Raw genomic sequence first — 22,286 nt, 5'->3', positions numbered from 1 at the left:
AAATCCGTATGATCAAAAGTATTAACGTAACGGTACATTGCCGAAAGAGGGATTACTTGTTAGACATCGGCCTAAAATACGGAGCAGGCCGAAAACTAGCGAACAGTCCCGACAGCAGATTTAACTGGCCAAACATTATCGGCTTTTGTGGTAATTTTCACGACGGGTCTAATTTTCCCATATGTAGGAATAATATCTAGGCTCGTTGGACATACAAATGTGAAGCCGGTGTAATGAAGTATTTCGACCCCCATAGAATAACGACCCCCCGGTCATTATTCTATAGAAAATGTGACTCCTTTCCTGTAAAATATTGACTCCCCTTATAAAAAACTGACTCCCTTTGAAAACTCTATAGAATAACGACCCCCCGGTCATTATTCTATAGAAAAACTGACCCCTCCAAGTGAAATACTGACTCCCTAAAGATGACTCCCTTTGAATCTCATAGAATAACGACCCCGGTTATTATTCTATAGAAAAAGTGACTCCTTCCATGTAAAATACTCACTGCCGAAATTACTACATTCGAACTCTCATACAATATCGATTCCCGGACATTATTCTATTTAAAAAAGTTACTCTTTCCGTGTAAAACACCGGCTACTAAAAAGACTTTCGACGATAATATCTATTAAAAAGTGATCCCCACCAAACCTAACGGACAATTTTACTAGATCTACAACTCTAATACCCTCCATTGCCAATAGTTAACATTTTGATTGTACTACTACTACTGGTGCCGCTACTTCTATTGCTATTACTACATGTACTTCTTCTTCTTCTACTACTACTACTACTACTACTACTACTTCTACTACTACTACTACTACAACTGCTACTACTGATACTGCTATACCTGCTTCCACTAATACGTCTTGTACATCTACCTCTTCTTCTCCTTCTGCTGTTGTTGCTGTCACTTATTCCTCTGCTGCTGCTGCTGCTGCTGCTGCTGCTGCTGCTGCTGCTACTGCAACTGCCACTACCACTGCCACTACTACTACTACTACTACTACTACTACTTTCTATTGTTGCCGCTACCGTACTTTACTGCCACTGATAAGTATTGCAACTTCTATTAACATTAAGTTCTATGCTAGCAGTTTCTTGTGCAGTTTTCTTCTGAAGAATTACTTCATACCGAAGTTTGCAGGTATTATTGACACTGGTGTGTTTTGTGAACGTATTGTGAATTGTTATTTTCCTGAAAAAAATGTATACACCAAGATACAGCGTCTGGAAATATAATCCCTTTTCCCGTTGCGGAATGCTCTGATTTCTGTGTCAAGTGATGGTATCTGGGGCTAATGGTCAAACGGAAGGACGGACGGACAGACGGACAAGGGCAAATCTATATGCCCCCTCCCCCGAGTGGGGGCATAAAATGCAGCAATTAGGCCTTAGATACATGAGTTATCACTAAATTTGACCAAATGACCGGTGGTCGTTTTTTTATGGGAGTCAATATTCTTCGTGAGGTTCAGTTTACTTCACGTGGGGGAGTCATAGTACTATGATCTGGAGGTTATAATACTATGACCGGGGGGTCACTTTTTCTATAGAATAATGACCGGGGGGTCGTTATTCTATGGGGGTCGAAATACTTCATTACACCGGCAACGAAACACAATGAAACATAAAAGGCAACTGTTATTAAAAAGTGTAGAAACCGTACCATAGCTCTTCGCATACTTTGATTTTTCAAACTAAAGTGATTTTTACAAGTGCACCGGTTACGATAAAAATGTAAACAACGGACTCTGTCTATGAAACTTTGAAATGAATGAATGACAGTCGATCTTAGTCATAATACTGATTGACAGTGAATGCTAATGAATCCATGTGTTGCAGAAAGGTATTTAGTTTGTAACTGTAATTTCCCATCCATTGAAATCCTCTCAAAACTGGTAAAATAATTACTTATATTTGGACAAAACTCACCGTCTTTGCGGTTCGACGGCTACAATAAGGGCAAATATAAAAGATTCAGTGTAAGTAATATTTCAATGGTACTACCAGTTAGTAAGTTCATACTCTGAACAACACGTCAGAGAAATTTGGGCAGATTTGACCGATTATGACGTTGGCAGCATTAGATTAGATTTTTTCTTTACACACAAATTGCCGTTAGGTAACAAAGCGAATACGCCGATAATCCGGAGTTCACCGATTATTGTTCCAGTTCACGCAATGTAATCCAGCAATTAAACTGCATAGCTATTAGCTACTGCTGTTATAGGGAAGTGGTAGAGTGTCTGCCTTAGGTGTGAGAGGTCCTGGGTTCGAGTCCCAGTTATAGCTTAACTATTTAGATTCTGCTAAAGCATAGTTTTGCTGTTAATAGACTGTTCCAGATGTTCTAAATTTTTAGCACACAGTATCATGGATCAGTATTTAGCAATCCAGATCAAAGTTGAATGTTAAATCAAATGCACCCAATTAGAAAATATTGACTATATTATGTCCCTTTGCTGTTTATGCTCTCCATGTTCAAGAAGAGTTACATTTCCTTGATCACAAAATTTTCGTTAACATGAAAATATTAAATGCTCATTACTCCGCACTTCTGGTTAAAATATTGTCTATATTTCTGTTTTTGAGAAATATATGGACATTTGTCTTCATTTCAAAGCTTTTTAACTTCAAACCTATGATTTGAAAAACTTAGGTACTATCTCTAAAAAGTGAGCAAAGGAAACGGGTCTTTCAAAGCAGATATCTTCCTCCCTCGAAATATCTATTCCCGCCTTTTCCGTGTCTTAAATAACCACAGTGACAGCTACGTAATTTTGTCTTATTTTGCTTGATAAATCTGAAATTGTAATAATTTGTATATTTCAATGACCCTGCGAATTATAGAGGCATAACGTTACTTAGTACTTTGGGGAAACTTTTTACACGAATTTTAAACGAAAGATTAAATAACTGGGCTGAAAAATATTTCGTATATATTGAAGCTCAGGCGGGTTTTCGAAAAGGAATGAGTACTGTAGATAATATATTTATTCTTAATTCACTAATAAGTCATTGTTTTGACAAAGGAGATACACTTTTTTGCGCATTTGTGGATTTCAAAAAGGCCTTTGATTTTGTTGTTAGGGATATTCTTTGGTTCAAACTTATCAAATATGGTGTACGCGGTAATATACTTAATGTTATTAAATCTATGTATAACAATGTTAAGTCAAAAATAAAAAGCATGGAGTCGTTAAGTGAAAGTTTCTCCTGTTCGCTAGGAGTTAGACAAGGGGAGAGTTTATCTCCCTTTCTATTTAGCATATATTTAAATGATATTGAAGAGACCTTTTTACTGAAAGGCATTGAAGGGATAGACATTGGTAGCATAAAAATTTGTTTATTGTTATATGCAGATGATATCATTTTATTTGCGAAAACAGCACATGATCTGCAAGAATCTTTAAACGTTTTAGCCGATAGATGGAAACTAACTGTTAATACAGAAAAGACAAAAGTTATGATTTTTAGAAAAGGGGGAAGGCTAAGCCAAAATATCAGTTTCAGATATAAGAATATTCAGTTAGAAATAGTGAGTAAATTTAAATACCTTGGTATCTTATTTACCTCAGGTGGCTCTTTTAATGAGACTGACAAAATGCTTTCAGGACAGGCACTTAAGGCAATTTTTAAAATGAATAAATATCTTTACAAGTTTACAGATATAAGGCCAAAACATACATTAAATCTTTTTGACAAACTCATCATTCCAATTTTGAATTATTCAAGTGAAGTTTGGGGTTTTAATAAAGGTTTACAAGTAGAACGAACACATCTAAGCTTCTGTAAAAGGTTACTAGGGGTAAAAATTACCACACAGAACAGTTTTATTTATGCGGAAACAGGTAGATACAACTTAGAAACAGACAGACATTATAATATTATAAAGTATTGGTTGAAAATTAGCAATTGTGACCAGGTTAAATATACTAAACAAGTATATATTTCTTTGAAAAATTGTATAGATCTAAATCCTCGCAAAATAAACTGGGTCTCCAAGGTGAAATTTTTGTTATCAAAATTAGGATTCTATCATGTTTGGCTTGCTCAGAGTGTAGGAGACACAAAGGTTTTTCTTAATATTTTAAAACAACGTCTAAGGGACATTTACATACAGGATTTGAACACATCTATAAATGAGTCCAGCCGAGCACTATTTTACAAGAATATATTTAATTTTAGTTTCAGTAATTACTTAACAGTAATAAATATAAGGAAGTTCCGAATAGCATTAACAAGACTGAGGTTGTCATCGCATAGATTGGCTGTTGAGACTGGTAGATGGAGCCGTCCAAATAATATACCTTATGAAAATAGAATTTGTACTAACTGTCACATATTAGAAGACGAGTATCATTTTGTCATTGAATGTCAGGAGTTTGTAGATTTAAGAAAACAGTATATCAGGAAGTATTTCTGGCATCATCCAAGTTATCTTAAATTTTTGCAATTATTTAATAATGAAAATAGTAAAGATACTCGTAATCTCGCAACGTATATCTTTAAAGCTTTTGAAAAAAGGAGGTATCTAAATAGATAAATTCTAATGTTTAAATAGCTAATACACATGCTGGGGTTATCAAAATTGTCTCTCCCAAAGCTGTGTTATTACTGATGCCTATGAATTACTGATACAATTGTTAAACTTGTATTTACATATCTGCTATCTTGCCATACATGTTATATTTATTACTTTGTTTGTATATTGAAGATATGCTGATGGATCTTGTTTGATTTATTGCATAATAAAGATTCTTCTTCTTCATATTGCAAAACAATACGCTTGATAATGCACTTTTCATTATATCCGCCTTGACACAATTAGCTTTTATAATTTGCATGCAATATGCGTACATTGGTAAAGGGCATGTTTAAATCATAGCAATAACGTTTGATCTTCATAAAGATTTGTAATTACGGTTGTTCTTTTTTTTCTTTTATTCATCCCAAATATTATCTCAAAAAATGTTTGAGGCGGAACCCCTCAGCCGAACTGTACTGTTGGAAAATAACAACAGAAGAGTGCATAACTCATTTTGCATACTTCAAAACAAATTCAGTTAGTTACCTGAGCCAGATTCAAATCGTACATCATTACGATAAAAGCAGGGCTTGCTGAAATCACAGACACTTGAGGTTAGCACCGCCCCCCGCCCCCACCCCAACCCCCACTTCCCAACCTTCCGGCGATAAGTTAAGGTTTAGAAGTATATCACAAAACCACAGAATGTTTTAGTAAACAAAAAACAACTTTATAAACAACCCATCTGTCCAATATAGTTTTACCATTCTCTCTCGTAGAAATAGATACTTAAAAAATTCTAAAAGAGTTGCCCCACTCTACTCCCCCTTTAAATCAGAATGCCATTTGTAAAGGAATAAAAGTAAACAATTGTCAGAAACGATGTTTAACCTAGTTATGTAAAGTTTAAGCACTCTTACATTGTTGCAAATGCACTAAAACGAAGACATGTAACAGCTTTTTTAAAAATGGTGAGTTTTTAAAGGCGTTGAACTGTCCAGAAGTGCCGCCCCTTCATGCAGTCTCTTTCCGAAATTCGATACATATATGAGTAAATTGACAATGGTTTTGTAGATTAATATAAATGTTTTATTTGCAGTTTAATCTTCATGTAAAACAATTCTTTCTTTCTATAATTTGGTGATGTTCGAACTTTCTTCTCCGAAACATGGACCTAAATAACTCTTAATATATTTTAGCATTTCAAAATGAACTGAGCATTGGCGGCTATCTTAAAACAGTGTCATGCTTCGTTAAATTTTCAGCAAACCTGAAAACACTTCTGTTTGTTTGTTTTATTTATTTATTTTGTTGGGTTAAAACAATTATAGGTCATAAAAACGCACCGATACCAGAAACTTTCCTTGTTCTTTATCATGCCAGGTGTAAAGCACTTTTACACGGGACTCTTATCCAAGTGTTAGTAATTCTAGTTGGAGAAGCCGGGGTTCGAACTCACGACCCCTGGTTTCGAAGTCAAACAGTGTTACCACTGGACCACTGCGTCCGCACTTTTATACTATCGTTGCATTATCTAATTTGGTTAAAAGTGTATTGTTACAATCAGAGATATAGGTTGACAGGTGGCAGGGATGGAAGAGGAGTTAAGATTCTAACCCAAAGTATCTCGTTGAAATATGAAAATATCTATAATCATGTAATAATAGCCCATTTATGTCTACTTCTTCACGGGAAAATGTGTATATACTTTGTATAAAATATGTTCATTATTACACGATATTATAAGATATTCCAATATTTTTATGAAAAAAAAAATGACAAGAAGGTTTCATACGAATAAAAGAAATGGTTCTTTGTTTCATATAAAATTCAGTTACTTCAGATCCATTTTGATACATTTTCTAGAGTTTCACTCCGTCATAGACCTAATTTCCACAAAACATCCATACATATGCTTCAAAAAAACGAAAATAAAAAGGCATGGCTGATGGAAAATACCTCTACCCACAAATAAAATTATTTTCTGTTAATAAACTTAAAACTGAAGTCAGTGAAGTTTTAAAAAAAAAATGATATTAAACTACCCTTAGATGTTTTAATAATTTTTAATGGTATTTTCTGGCATCCAAAACAGAAACCAAGAATTAAACGTGTAACCAAACGTTCTAAATAATGTACAGTAATTGTGATACATATCTTGCAACCTTGAAATAAAGTCAGTAACTTTTTTTTGTACTTTTTATGTGACCTACAAATGTTGTTAACCTCAAACAACATGTATCGTTGAACTTTTAATGTTTAATTTGATTAACGTTTCAGCTGAATTAACATTTTTTATGTTTATTTACCTGTTTGGTGTATAAAGGTTAGTACATTTTCTACATTAAAATATCAGCTTGACCCAAGTCACCTTTAATAAATATTTTCTGTGAGATAGTATAAAATCTTCGACGAGATTTACATGCATAATACATTAACATCCATATATGCGGTAGTTTATAGTCCGAAATGTCGAGTTACTAAGTCAAAATTTCTGGAAATTTCGAGTCATCAAGTTGAATTTTCACGTTGCATTTCTCGAAATTTCAACGCATTAACTAGAATTTTCTAGTAATTAAGTAACTTAGTTATGATAGTATAAACTGTGGAGAATAAGTAGCCTTGTGTAGCCTTGCGGTTGCTTTAGAGTGTCATGTAAGATGACTTTAAAAATATATCACTATTTTTACCATGTTTAAATCTGGAAGGTTTTCGACCAAGTATGAGCCCAAATGGCTAGGAAATACATACTGAACCCGCCATCTGCAATTTTGCAAATAGTTTAAAAATTGCTGATGTACATTTCATAAATAAATGGGACAGTTAGATCGATCTATAAGTATTAACATATCAAAACTTCAGTAGTGTTAAATAATCCAAAAATGAAAGTCTTAAAGTGAGCGAATTCATATGATAGCATCATCTTTTTTTAATTTAGCCTAATTGTGAAAACTTATCAACAGCATATTGTTCTATGCGTAAACTGTTCAGTAATTTTTACATTACTAGCAAAAGAGGTAATGGCGGGTTAGCTGTTGTGTTCAGTATATAAATATCTAACATGAAAATAGATTTTTGAATTCGACTAAGATCGGGTACCTTGAAAGCTCTAGATTTTGAGGAGAGGTCATAGAAGGTCACCTGTTGGTGTTCAGACTTAGAATATTTCATTGTTTGACCAAAGTTTGGAGGTTATTCATCTTTTTCAAACCTCCACCACCAGAACATACTATACATGTAAATGTAGGTAAATGTATTCTGGATACAGTTTGAAATCAAAAGGGCGATGATATGGTACCCTGGTCATGTTACTAAAAATAGATTATCCGGAGGATTATGGTACCCTATAGGATTTTTGTATTGGGAGATCAGTTCCGGTACTCTATAAGATTTTTAGCATGTGTACCATATCATCACCCACACGGTACCGTAGTAGTATAGGGGGCGATATAGGAATCTCCCGAGGGGGCGATTTGGGGGCCTCCCCATAAATGTGAAAAATGTGACGTTTAGAAATTTATAGTCAACTTATTTGGAAGTGAGACAATGAGGAAGGTACTTTTTTTAGAATGGAGTGGCCCCGAAATGGCCGTTGTGTTTGTGATCTGTTTACTTTTTGGCATTCTTGTGGTTGTTGACAGATTTCGTGTGTGCACTTTGCCTTGTTGAAATTGGTCTTTTGTTTGACTGTGTATTGTCATTCTACTCTTTACCCTTACTGTTTTCCTGTTGAGTCATATTTTGTGCAGACGTTGATGAAGACGTAAAGTAGATAGGAACCGTAAGCTGGTTTAAATTTAACATCACATCCCATTCGGCCCTCCTTTATGGTAGAGTTGAGTTTGACAAGGTTGGTATTGACTGTGTTGATCTCTTCAAGTATGGATGGTCCAAGTTTACTAAGGTACGCTATATACGCCTGCTGTTGCGGTTGATGTTGTGGTTGTTGATGATACTGTTGATTCTGTGATGTAAAATTCGCTCTGTGGTGCTGTGTGTGTATACGGTTCGGTGATATTTGTTGCCTCCATGACTTCTTCGAGTAGAGTTGTGGGTGAAGGTAAGATATCTTTGAAATCTTCCATACTTCCAGAATGAGCTGAACGTATGATGTACAACCTTTATATAGCCTGCACAGAGCCATGATGTAACACATGTTTTCATTGGTTGATCAACAGTAAGTGTAAAATAGGACCTTTAGTCTACGTCAGTATATGTTGCATGTGATGAAAACGATCTCAGTATTTATGATAATGATAATATAATATTTTAGATTTAAGAATCTTTTTACAATTTTGGTACGAAAATTTATTCTATTTCCTCATACAGTCTTTTTCATAGTCAACAAGTACATATAAGCATCGTAAAGCCTAGGTCTAGGGTCTGTTCATTAAAATCTGACAACTAATCAATGAACAGTGAAGAAAAACATATATACAGGAAACACAAGCGATTTTGGCGTACAGAAAACTGTATCGATGACGTAGGCCCCTAATTTATAGATTCGCGCTTTTATATTTATATAGCACAGCGCTCCATAGGCTTTATTGCACTTTCTGGCATTTGAAAAGAGACTAAGTTATGTTGAAAGAGCCTACAACAGGTTGAGGATGTGCATATCTTTACTCTGGCAAGCCATCCAGGATGCTGAGGTCGAACGGTATAAAAAAAACAAAGACAAATATCAAACAGGGAATGCCACGTACCAAAATCGCAGCCTCCCCAAAACGAAACCTACAGCACGCAGACGTGCACACCACAAATACACACACACATACACGCTTACACAGACAAAGCCAACACACGAGGACAAAACGAACAAACAAAGGAACACACACACATACACGCGCACACACACAAAGCCTACACAAGAGGACAAAACAAACAAACAAAGGAACACAGTTGGGCACCCCCTTGGAACGGTCAGTGGCAAAAACACCACTGGGGAGCTTAAACCGGTTGATGGTGCGCACCCAACCTCACTCTTACCCCCACCATGTTCCAAAGACACGGGAATCTCTAACACACGTAATGGAAACAAAAAGGCATGACATGTAAAACACAAAAATGCTCGTGTATAAAAATATAAAAAGCAAACCTTTAGAACCAAAAACGTATGTATTCAATGCCTTTTCAGAAGACAGAGCAACAGGAGAGGCCATGGTGGTACAGGATGACAAGGCAACCAATAAAGATGCAGACCAAGGATACCGATGTTCCAGAGGGTCCAGGTTCCAGCCGCTCAAACCCCATCATTTTCAGTGGACCGGGGAAGGCTGGGTCAGAGGAGGAACTGAGCCAGAAGCCAGCTACAAGTGGTGGTGGTGAGGGTGAAGGGGCGTTTACCTTCCGAGGCGATCCATCCAAGAGGAAAGACCTTCGGTACTGTCCAACCTGCCGTGGCATGCACTAGGTTGGAGGTCCACCAACAGCCATTTTCAGGGCTAAATACACTTCAGAAATAAAGGTATCTACATTATATTGTATAACACTGGACTTAGCCTTGATGCCAAAGCAAATTCACAGTACCAGTATCAGATGTGATGAAATAGTTGTTTTGTTAAGGCAGGGTGAATAAAGAATACATCACTAGGTCATGCACGGTGTAATACATCACCAGGTCATGCACGGCGTTATGCACATTGTCAAGTTTTTACTTATTTGTTGGGACTACTACTGCTGGTGTTACGACCACACGGAAGGTGAAGGAAAAAAAAACGGTCTCCTTCACCAAGTGAATCAGATACTAGAACATTTACCAAAGATCAAGTCACTTTTGTGGGTGCATAATATGATAGCACCAGAATTGCTGTTCCTGATTGAGCGCTACCAGTTGAAACAATATGTGTGACAGTAAAGATAAGAAGAACTTTACTCCTGGAGAAACAATGAGTCATTTAATCAACTAGCGGGTCTGGGAAAACACAATTTGTCAAACAAATGATTAAGTTTAAAACGTTTGACTTTGGTGAACTTTGTTGTAGTACATATCCATAAAGCTAAAGTCAGTTGAAATTCTTCTATACAACGTAACTGGTGCATTTAAATGTCGGGTTCATTTAAAGTAAGGTAAGGTCGAACAAAATAGCATTGTTATTCATCAGAAAATAAGGTCACCGTGAGGCATGCGCTATGAAATTAATTAATTCACTATTTAATTTGTGTAAGGTAACGTGAACAGGCAATAATGCTATTTCTGTCCCTGTCTTTTATAACCAGTCCTGTAAAGATTTATAGCTACAATAAAGCAACTGGTGTATTCTAAAGATGACTATGAAATGTCATCATTCTGCAAATGAAGTGAAATTACTTGGAAACTTAAATATCTATTTTCTCTTACTTTTTATGGAATCACCACCGAGATTAATTTAATGTCTATGGAGTGTGTGATAATAAGAAAGATTTTGTTTCACGAGGGAACACATTTGACTTGCACAAAATATGTTACAAACAAGAAACGTGGATATTCCAAGGTAACCATGTTTTCAAACTCTGCATTACGCCTACACGTTCTGTTTAAAAAGGTAATACTCTATCATACATATTTCACTGCGTCAAAACATGCCATTCATGAGTACATATATAACAAATGTAAATTATCATTGCCATATGTAATTCCTGACTCAAGTCATTAGTTGACCCTGACCCTGTGGCCTGACAACGATTTAAATTGTCAGCGGAAACAATTTTCTATTTTTAGTAACAGTGAACTTGACTCGATTGAACCCTAAATATATTTCCAATAATAATAATAATAATGATGATGATGATAATAATTATAATAATAACAATAATAATAGTAATATATGTAATTACTTTATTTAAAAAGAATAACATATTTGACTATAGCCAGTACAATGCATTGTCTTCTAACACAATAACGTAGAAAATTAAAAAATCATCACAGACAGTGAAGTAAAAGACATGAACTAAAATAACACATTATGAACAAATTATTCCTCAGTGGCATATTGGTATGTAGTTCAATAAAAACATTTTAAAATCTATGCAATATCAGAAGATTAAAGTATGTCCAACTGGTTAAAGAATAAATGAGCCATGCCATAAGAAAACCAACACAGTGAGTTTGCGACCAGCATGGATCCAGATCCATGCTGTTCGCTAATGGTTTCTCTAATAACAATAGTCTTTGAAAGCGAACAGCATGGATCTTGACCAGACTGCGCGGATGTGCAGGCTGGTCTGGATCCATGATTGTCGCAAACCCACTATGTTGGTTTTCTCATGGCACGGCTCAAATGAGCCATGCCATAAGAAAACCAACACAGTGAGTTTGCGACCAGCATGGATCCAGATCCATGCTGTTCGCTAATGGTTTCTCTAATAACAATAGTCTTTGAAAGCGAACAGCATGGATCCTGACCAGACTGCGCGGATGTGCAGGCTGGTCTGGATCCATGATGGTCGCAAACCCACTATGTTGGTTTTCTCATGGCACGGCTCAAATGTTATTAGTAATCCGCGCACCTTACCCTAAATGCTGTATAGGAAAGCGTTGGATTACATTTTAAAACATAAAATTGGTATTTTTTCTGCATGAAATTACATCATATAAAAATGTGAACACTGCAAGACTATTAAATTTTTATAAGACATAATTAAGGAGAGGAAATAAAATAAGAAAGAAAAAAAAAAGAAGAAGAAATGTGATGACAGAATTATCCTATAGCTAAATAGGTTAGAAGAGAATAAATCAAAAGCAATGCGACTAAGCATTTAGTAAGAAACAATCAAAAGAGAATGTGTAGAAAATAATGAGTATATTTTTTTACAAATGTACATAAAAAACGTACAATTTCTGAGAACTAATGAATTAAAAGAATGAACAGTATACAGCAATGACTGATATTGTGGATGGTGGTGGTCAAAGAAATAGAATGCACAAATCAGGAAATAAAGAACGAACAGCTAAAGTGAGAAAATGTTTTTTGCCTGACCACAAGCTGAAAACGGAAATTACAAGTATTACAATGTCAAATAGTGAATGGTGTAAATGATTAATACGTTTCCAGAATAAGGGAATTCTTTTGTGTTTCCATAGTGATAATTATACATGATCTACATAAAAAAAACTGAGAATATAAAAAATCTAGTTACAAATTGACGTTTGATGTCGAAACAATTTTTTCAATTAATTGTACTAGATGTATTAAGTTAAGTTGTCAACCTGTCATTTTGAGATATAGGCCTAGCTGTATTATATCCGCATCATCAAAATGATTTTCATGACGCTTACTTCTGGGGAAGGGAAGTAGCTCACTAGGTTGTAGTGATTAGGAGACGTAACATATCTTTAATGAAAAGTAAAATAGGACTTGGACCGTGTCACGAAAACGTCTAACATTTACATTAAAACCCTCAGCATATATGATTACAGCGAAAACAACTATGTATTTACTAGACAACTTTAAGAACTTGTCGTACAAAATATAAAACCCTCTCTATGGAACGCCATAGCTGCCTTCTGCCTATACTTCTTAAACGGTGATGTACTCATGTCAGTTGGTGATGTGCGTTTCACATTTCGTGATGTGCATTTACTATCACGTGCAGTAGATACGTCAGTTCGTGATGTGCATTTTACATTTCGTGCAGTAGATAAGTCAGTTGGTGATGTGCATTTTACATTGCGTGTAGATAAGTCAGTTGGTGATGTGCATTTTACATTTCGTGCAGTAGATACGTCAGTTGGTGATGTGCATTTACAATGTCGTGCAGTAGTTACGTTAGTTGGTAATGTGCATTTACAATGTCGTGCAGTAGTTAAATGAGTTTCACATTTCGTGATGTGCATTTACATGTCGTGCAGTAGATAAGTCAGTTGGTGATGTGCATTTACAATGTCCAGCAGTAGATAAGTCAGTTGGTGATGTGCATTTACAATGTCGTGCAGTAGATACGTCAGTTGGTGATGTGCATTTACAATGTCGTGCAGTAGATACGTCAGTTGGAGATGTGCATTTACAATGTCGTGCAGTAGATAAGTCAGTTGGTGATGTGCATTTTACATTCGTGCAGTACATAAATCAGTTGGTAACGTGCATTTTACATTTCGTGCAGTAGATACGTCAGTTGGTAATGTGCATTTACAATGTCGCGCAGTAGATCCGTCAGTTGGTGATGTGCATTTACAATGTCGTGCAGTAGATACGTCAGTTGGTGATGTGCATTTACATGTCGTGCAGTAGATAAGTGAGTTGGTGATGTGCATTTTACATTTCGTGCAGTAGATACGTCAGTTCGTAATGTGCATTTACGTATACAATGTCGTGCAGTAGTTAAATCAGTTTCACATTTCGTGATGTGCATTTACATGTCGTGCAGTAGATACGTCAGTTGGTGGTGTGCATTTTACATGTCGTGCAGTAGATAAGTCAGTTGATGATGTGCATTTTACATGTCGTGCAGTAGATAAGTCAGTTGGTGATGTGCATTTTACATGTCGTGCAGTAGATACGTCAGTTGGTGATGTGCATTTACATGTCGTGCAGTAGATACGTCAGTTGGTGATGTGCATTTTACATGTCGTGCAGTAGATAAGTCAGTTGGTGATGTGCATTTTACATTTCGTGCAGTAGATACGTCTGTTCGTGATGTGCATTTTACCTGTCGTGCAGTAGATACGTCAATTGGTGATGTGCATTTTACATTGTGAATGAACATTACCAGCTGACTTATCTACTGCACGAAATGTAAAATGAACATCACCAACGACTTATCTACTCACGAAATGTAAATGAACATCACAACTGACTTACCTACTGCACGAAATGTAAAATGACATCACCAACTGACTTACTACTGCACGAAATGTAAAATGCACATCACCAACTGACTTATCTACTGCACGAAATTGTAAATGCACATTACCAACTGACGTAACTACTGCACGAAATGTAAAATGAACATCACCAACTGACTTATCTACTGCACGAAATGTAAAATGAACATCACCAACTGACTTACCTACTGCACGAAATGTAAAATGAACATCACCAACTGACTTATCTACTGCACGTCATGTAAAATGAACATCACCAACTGACGTATCTACTGCACGTCATGTAAAATGAACATCACCAACTGACTTATCTACTGCACGACATGTAAAATGAACATCACCAACTGACGTATCTACTGCACGTCATGTAAAATGCACATCACCAACTGACTTACCTACTGCACGACATGTAAAATGCACATCACCAACTGACGTATCTACTGCAAGTCATGTAAAATGAACATCACCAACTGACTTACTCTACTGCACGCATGTAAAATGACATCACCAACTGACGTATCTACTGCACGACATGTAAAATGCACATCACAACTGACTTATCTACTGCACGTCATGTAAAATGCACATCACCAACTGACTTATCTACTGCACGAAATGTAAAATGACATCACCAACTGACTTATCTACTGCACGCAATGTAAAATGACATCACCAACTGACTTATCTACTGCACGAATGTAAAATGACATCACCAACTGACGTATCTACTGCACGAAATGTAAAATGACATCACCAACTGACTTATCTACTGCACGACATGTAAAATGAACATCACAACGCGTATCTACTGCACGCAAATGTAAAATGCACATCACCAACTGACTTACTACTGCACGAAATGTAAAATGCACATCACCAACTGACTTATCTACTGCACGAAATTGTAAATGAACATCACCAACTGACTTACCTACTGCACGACATGTAAATGACATCACCAACTGACGTAACTACTGCACGACATGCTAAAATGAACATCACCAACTGACTACCTACTGCACGAAGATGTAAAATGAACATCATCAACTGACTTATCTACTGCACGAACATGTAAAATGCACATCACCAACTGACTTACCTACTGCATGAAATGTAAAATGAACATCACCAACTGACTTACCTACTGCACGAAATGTAAAATGAACATCACCAACTGACTTACCTACAGCACGAAATGTAAAATGAACATCACCAACTGACGTATCTACTGCACGAAATGTAAAATGAACATCACCAACTGACTTATCTACTGCACGACATGTAAAATGCACATCACCAACTGACTTACCTACTGCATGAAATGTAAAATGAACATCACCAACTGACTTACCTACTGCACGAAATGTAAAATGAACATCACCAACTGACTTACCTACTGCACGAAATGTAAAATGCACATCACCAACTGACTTAACTACTGCACGACATGTAAAATGCACATCACCAACTGACTTATCTACTGCACGACATGTAAAATGCACATCACCAACTGACTTACCTACTGCACGAAATGTAAAATGAACATCACCAACTGACTTACCTACTGCACGAAATGTAAAATGCACATCACCAACTGACTTATCTACTGCACGACATGTAAAATGCACATCACCAACTGACTTACCTACTGCACGAAATGTAAAATGAACATCACAACTGACTTATCCTACTGCACGACATGTAAATGACATCACCAACTGACTTACTACTGCACGAGATGTGAAAACGCACATCACAACTGACTTACTACTGCACGACATGTAAAATGCACATCACCAACTGATTTATCTACTGCACGAGATGTAAAATGCACATCACGAACTGACTGTACTACTGCACGAAATGTAAAATGACATCATCAACCGACTTATCTACTGCACGCATGTAAAATGAACATCACCAACTGACGTAACTACTGCATGAAATGTAAAATGAACATCACCAACTGATTTATCTACTGCACGTCATGTAAAATGCACATTACCAACTGACGTATCTACTGCACGTCATGTAAAATGAACATCACCAACTGACTTACCTACTGCACGTCATGTAAAATGAACATCACCAACTGACTTTACCTACTGCACGTCAAATGTAAAATGCACATCACCAACTGACTATCTACTGCACGAAATGTAAAATGAACATCACCAACTGACTTATCTACTGCACGAAATGTAAAATGAACATCACCAACTGACATATCTACTGCACGAAATGTAAAATGAAAATCACCAACTGACTTATCTACTGCACGAAATGTAAAATGAACATCACCAACTGACTTACCTACTGCACGTCATGTAAAATGAACATCACCAACTGACTTATCTACTGCACGTCATGTAAAATGCACATCACCAACTGACTTATCTACTGCACGAAATGTAAAATGAACATCACCAACTGACTTATCTACTGCACGAAATGTAAAATGAACATCACCAACTGACTTATCTACTGCACGACATGTAAAATGAACATCACCAACTGACGTAACTACTGCACGAAATGTAAAATGAACATCACCAACTGACGTATCTACTGCACGTCATGTAAAATGAACATCACCAACTGACTTACCTACTGCACGTCATGTAAAATGAACATCACCAACTGACTTACCTACTGCACGTCATGTAAAATGCACATCACCAACTGACTTATCTACTGCACGAAATGTAAAATGAACATCACCAACTGACTTATCTACTGCACGAAATGTAAAATGAACATCACCAACTGACTTACCTACTGCACGACATGTAAGATGCACATCACGAACAGACGTAACTACTGCACGAGATGTAAAATGCACATCACGAACTGACGTATCTACTGCACGAAATGTAAAATGCACATCACGAACTGACGTATCTACTGCACGAAATGTAAAATGCACATCACGAACAGACGTAACTACTGCACGAAATGTAAAATGCACATCACCAACTGACGTATCTACTGCACGACATGTAAAATGCACATCACCAACTGACTTATCTACTGCACGACATGTAAAATGCACATCACGAACAGACGTATCTACTGCACGGAATGTAAAATGCACATCACGAACTGACGTATCTACTGCACGAAATGTAAAATGCACATCATGAACAGACGTATCTACTGCACGAAATGTAAAATGCACATCACGAACAGACGTAACTACTGCACGAGATGTAAAATGAACATCACCAACTGACGTATCTACTGCACGAAATGTAAAATGCACATCACGAACAGACGTATCTACTGCACGAAATGTAAAATGAACATCACCAACTGACTTACCTACTGCACGACATGTAAGATGCACATCACGAACAGACGTATCTACTGCACGTCATGTAAAATGCACATCACCAACTGACTTATTTACTGCACGAAATGCAAAATGAACATCACCAACTGACTTATCTACTGCACGAAATGTAAAATGAACATCACCAACTGACTTATCTACTGCACGAAATGTAAAATGAACATCACCAACTGACTTACCTACTGCACGAAATGTAAAATGCACATCACCAACTGACGTAACTACTGCACGACATTGTAAATGAACATCACCAACTGACGTATTTACTGCACGAAATGCAAAATGAACATCACCAACTGACTTATCTACTGCACGAAATGTAAAATGCACATCACCAACTGACGTATCTACTGCACGAAATGTAAAATGAACATCACCAACTGACTTATCTACTGCACGAAATGTAAAATGCACATCACCAACTGACGTATCTACTGCACGAAATGTAAAATGACACATCACACTGACTTATCTCTGCACGAGATGTAAATGCACATCACCAACTGACGTATCTACTGCAGAAATGTAAAATGAACATCACAACTGACGTATCTACTGCACGAAATGAAAATGACATCACCAACTGACTTACTACTGCACGCAATGTAAAATGCACATCACAACTGACTTATCTACTGCACGACATAGTAAATGAACATCACCAACGACGTATCTACTGCAGAAATGTAAATGCACATCACCAACTGACGTTAACTACTGCACGACATGTAAATGACATCACCAACTGACTTAACTACTGCACGACATTGTAAAATGAACATCACCAACTGACGTATCTACTGCACGAATGTAAAATGCACATCACAACTGACGTATCTACTGCACGACATGTAAATGACATCACCAACGACTTACTACTGCACGACATGTAAAATGCACATCACCGAACGACTTATTTACTGCACGAAATGAAAATGAACATCACCAACTGACTTATCTACTGCACGAAATGTAAAATGAACATCACCAACTGACTTACCTACTGCACGACATGTAAATCACATCACAACTGACGTATTACTGCACGAAATGTAAAATGAACATCACCAACTGACTTACCTACTGCACGAAATGTAAAATGCACATCACCAACTGACTATCTACTGCACGAAATGTAAAATGACACATCACCAACTGACTGTATCTACTGCACGAGATGTAAAATGACACATCACCAACTGACTTATCTACTGCACGAAATGTCAAAATGCACATCACCAACTGACGTATCTACTGCACGAAATGTAAAATGAACATCACAACTGACTTATCTACTGCACGAAATGCTAAAATGAACATCACCAACTGACTTACCTACTGCACGAAATGTAAAATGCACATCACCAACTGACGTATCTACTGCACGAAATGTAAAATGAACATCACCAACTGACTTACTACTGCACGAAATGTAAAATGCACATCACCAACTGACTATCCTACTGCACGAAATAGTAAATGACCACATGCAACACAACTGACGTATCTACTGCACGAAATGTAAAATGAACATCACCAACTGACTTACTACTGCACGAAATGTAAAATGCACATCACAACTACGTAACACTGCACGAGATGTACATATACACTTACAACTGACTTATCTACTGCACGAAATGTAAAATGCACATCACCAACTGACGTATACTACTAGCAGAAATGTAAAATGAAACATCACCAACTGACTATCTACTGCACGACATGTAAATACACATTACCAACTGACTTATTACTGCACGAAATGTAAAATGACACATCACCAACTGACTTACCTACTGCACGAAATGTAAATGCACATCACCAACTACGTACTACTGCATGAAATGTAAAATGAACATCACCAACTGACTTACCTACTGCACGAATGTAAATGAACATCATCAAACTGACTTAACCTACTGCACGAAATGTAAAATGAACATCACCAACTGACGTATCTACTGCACGAAATGTAAAATGCACATCACCAACTGACGTATCTACTGCACGAAATGTAAAATGAACATCACCAACTGACTTACCTACTGCACGAAATGTAAAATGCACATCACCAACTGACGTATCTACTGCACGAAATGTAAAATGAACATCACCAACTGACTTACCTACTGCACGAAATGTAAAATGCACATCACAACTGACTGTAACTACTGCACGTACATGTAAAATGAACATTCACCAACTGACGTTACTCTACTGCACGAAATGTAAAATGCACATCACCAACTGACGTATCTACTGCACGAACATGTAAATGAACATCACCAACTGACTTACTACTGCACCGAAATGTAAAATGCACATCACCAACTGACGTATCTACTGCACGAAATGTAAAATGAACATCACCAACTGACTACCTACTGCACGAAATGTAAATGCACATCCACCAACTGACTACTACTGCACGTCAATGTAAAATGAACATCACCAACTGACTTACCTACTGCACGAAATGTAAAATGAACATCACCAACTGACGTAACTACTGCACGAAATGTAAAATGAACATCACCAACTGACTTACCTACTGCACGAAATGTAAAATGAACATCACCAACTGACGTAACTACTGCACGAAATGTAAAATGAACATCACCAACTGACTTATCTACTGCACGAAATGTAAATGAACATCACCACTGACGTAACACTGCACGCAGAAATGTCACAAATGAACCATCACCAACTGACTATCTACTGCACGAAATGTAAATGAACATCACCAACTGACGTAACTACTGCACGAAATGTAAAATGAACATCACCAACTGACGTATACTACTGCACGAAATGTAAAATGACATCACCAACTGACTTACCTACTGCACACATAGAAATGTAAAATGAACATCACCAACTGACGTAACTACTGCACGAAATGTAAAATGAACATCACCAACTGACGTATCTACTGCACGAAATGTAAAATGCACATCACCAACTGACTATCTACTGCACGAAATGTAAAATGCACATCACCAACTGACGTATTACTGCACGAAAGTAAAATGAACATCACAACTGACTTACCTACTGCACGAAAATGATAAAATGCACATCACCAACTGACGTATCTACTGCACGAAATGTAAAATAGACATCACCACTGACTTACCTACTGCACGAAATGTAAATGGACATTCACAACTGACATAACTACTGCCAACTGGTCATGATAAAATGAACTTCACCAACTGACTTACCTACTGCAACGAATGTAAAATGCACATCACCAAACTGACGTATTCTGCATCGAATGTAAAATGAACATCACCAACTGACTTACCTAGTGCACGAAATGTAAATTGCACATCACCAACTGGACGTATCTATTCACGAAGAATGTAAAATGAACTCAACCAACTGACTTACTACTGCACGTACATGTAAATGAACAACACCAACTTGACGTAACTATGCATTGAAATGTAAAATGAACATCACCCAACTGACTTACTACTGCACGAAATGTAAATGAACATCACCAATGACGTAACTATGCACGAAATGTAAAATGAACATCACCAACTGCGTATCTACTGCACGAATGTAAAATGCACATCACCAACTGACTTACCTACTGCACGAAATGTAAAATGAACATCACCAACTGACGTAACTACTGCACGAAATGTAAAATGCACATCACCAACTGACTTACCTACTGCACGAAATGTAAAATGCACATCACCAACTGACTTACCTACTGCACGAAATGTAAAATGAACATCACCAACTGACGTAACTACTGCACGAAATGTAAAATGAACATCACCAACTGACGTATCTACTGCACGAAATGTAAAATGAACATCACCAACTGACTTACCTACTGCACGTCATGTAAAATACACATTACCAACTGACTTATCTACTGCACGACATGCAAAATGAACATCACCAACTGACTTATCTACTGCACGAAATGTAAAATGAACATCACCAACTGACTTACCTACTGCACGTCATGTAAAATGCACATCACCAACTGACTAACCTACTGCACGTCATGTAAAATACACATTACCAACTGACTTATTTACTGCACGAAATGCAAAATGAACATCACCAACTGACTTACCTACTGCACGTCATGTAAAATACACATTACCAACTGACTTATTTACTGCACGAAATGTAAAATGCACATCACCAACTGACTTACCTACTGCACGTCATGTAAAATACACATTACCAACTGACTTATTTACTGCACGAAATGCAAAATGAACATCACCAACTGACTTACCTACTGCACGTCATGTAAAATACACATTACCAACTGACTTATTTACTGCACGAAATGTAAAATGCACATCACCAACTGACTTACCTACTGCACGTCATGTAAAATACACATTACCAACTGACTTATTTACTGCACGAAATGTAAAATGAACATCACCAACTGACTTACCTACTGCACGTCATGTAAAATACACATTACCAACTGACTTATTTACTGCACGAAATGCAAAATGAACATCACCAACTGACTTATCTACTGCACGAAATGTAAAATGAACATCACCAACTGACGTATCTACTGCACGAAATGCAAAATG

Source organism: Mercenaria mercenaria, chromosome 17, assembly GCF_021730395.1.
Source record: "Mercenaria mercenaria strain notata chromosome 17, MADL_Memer_1, whole genome shotgun sequence".
Taxonomy (NCBI): Eukaryota; Metazoa; Mollusca; class Bivalvia; order Venerida; family Veneridae; genus Mercenaria; species Mercenaria mercenaria.
The sequence above is the reverse complement of the archived record's forward strand: the minus strand, read 5'-3'. Positions refer to the sequence as shown.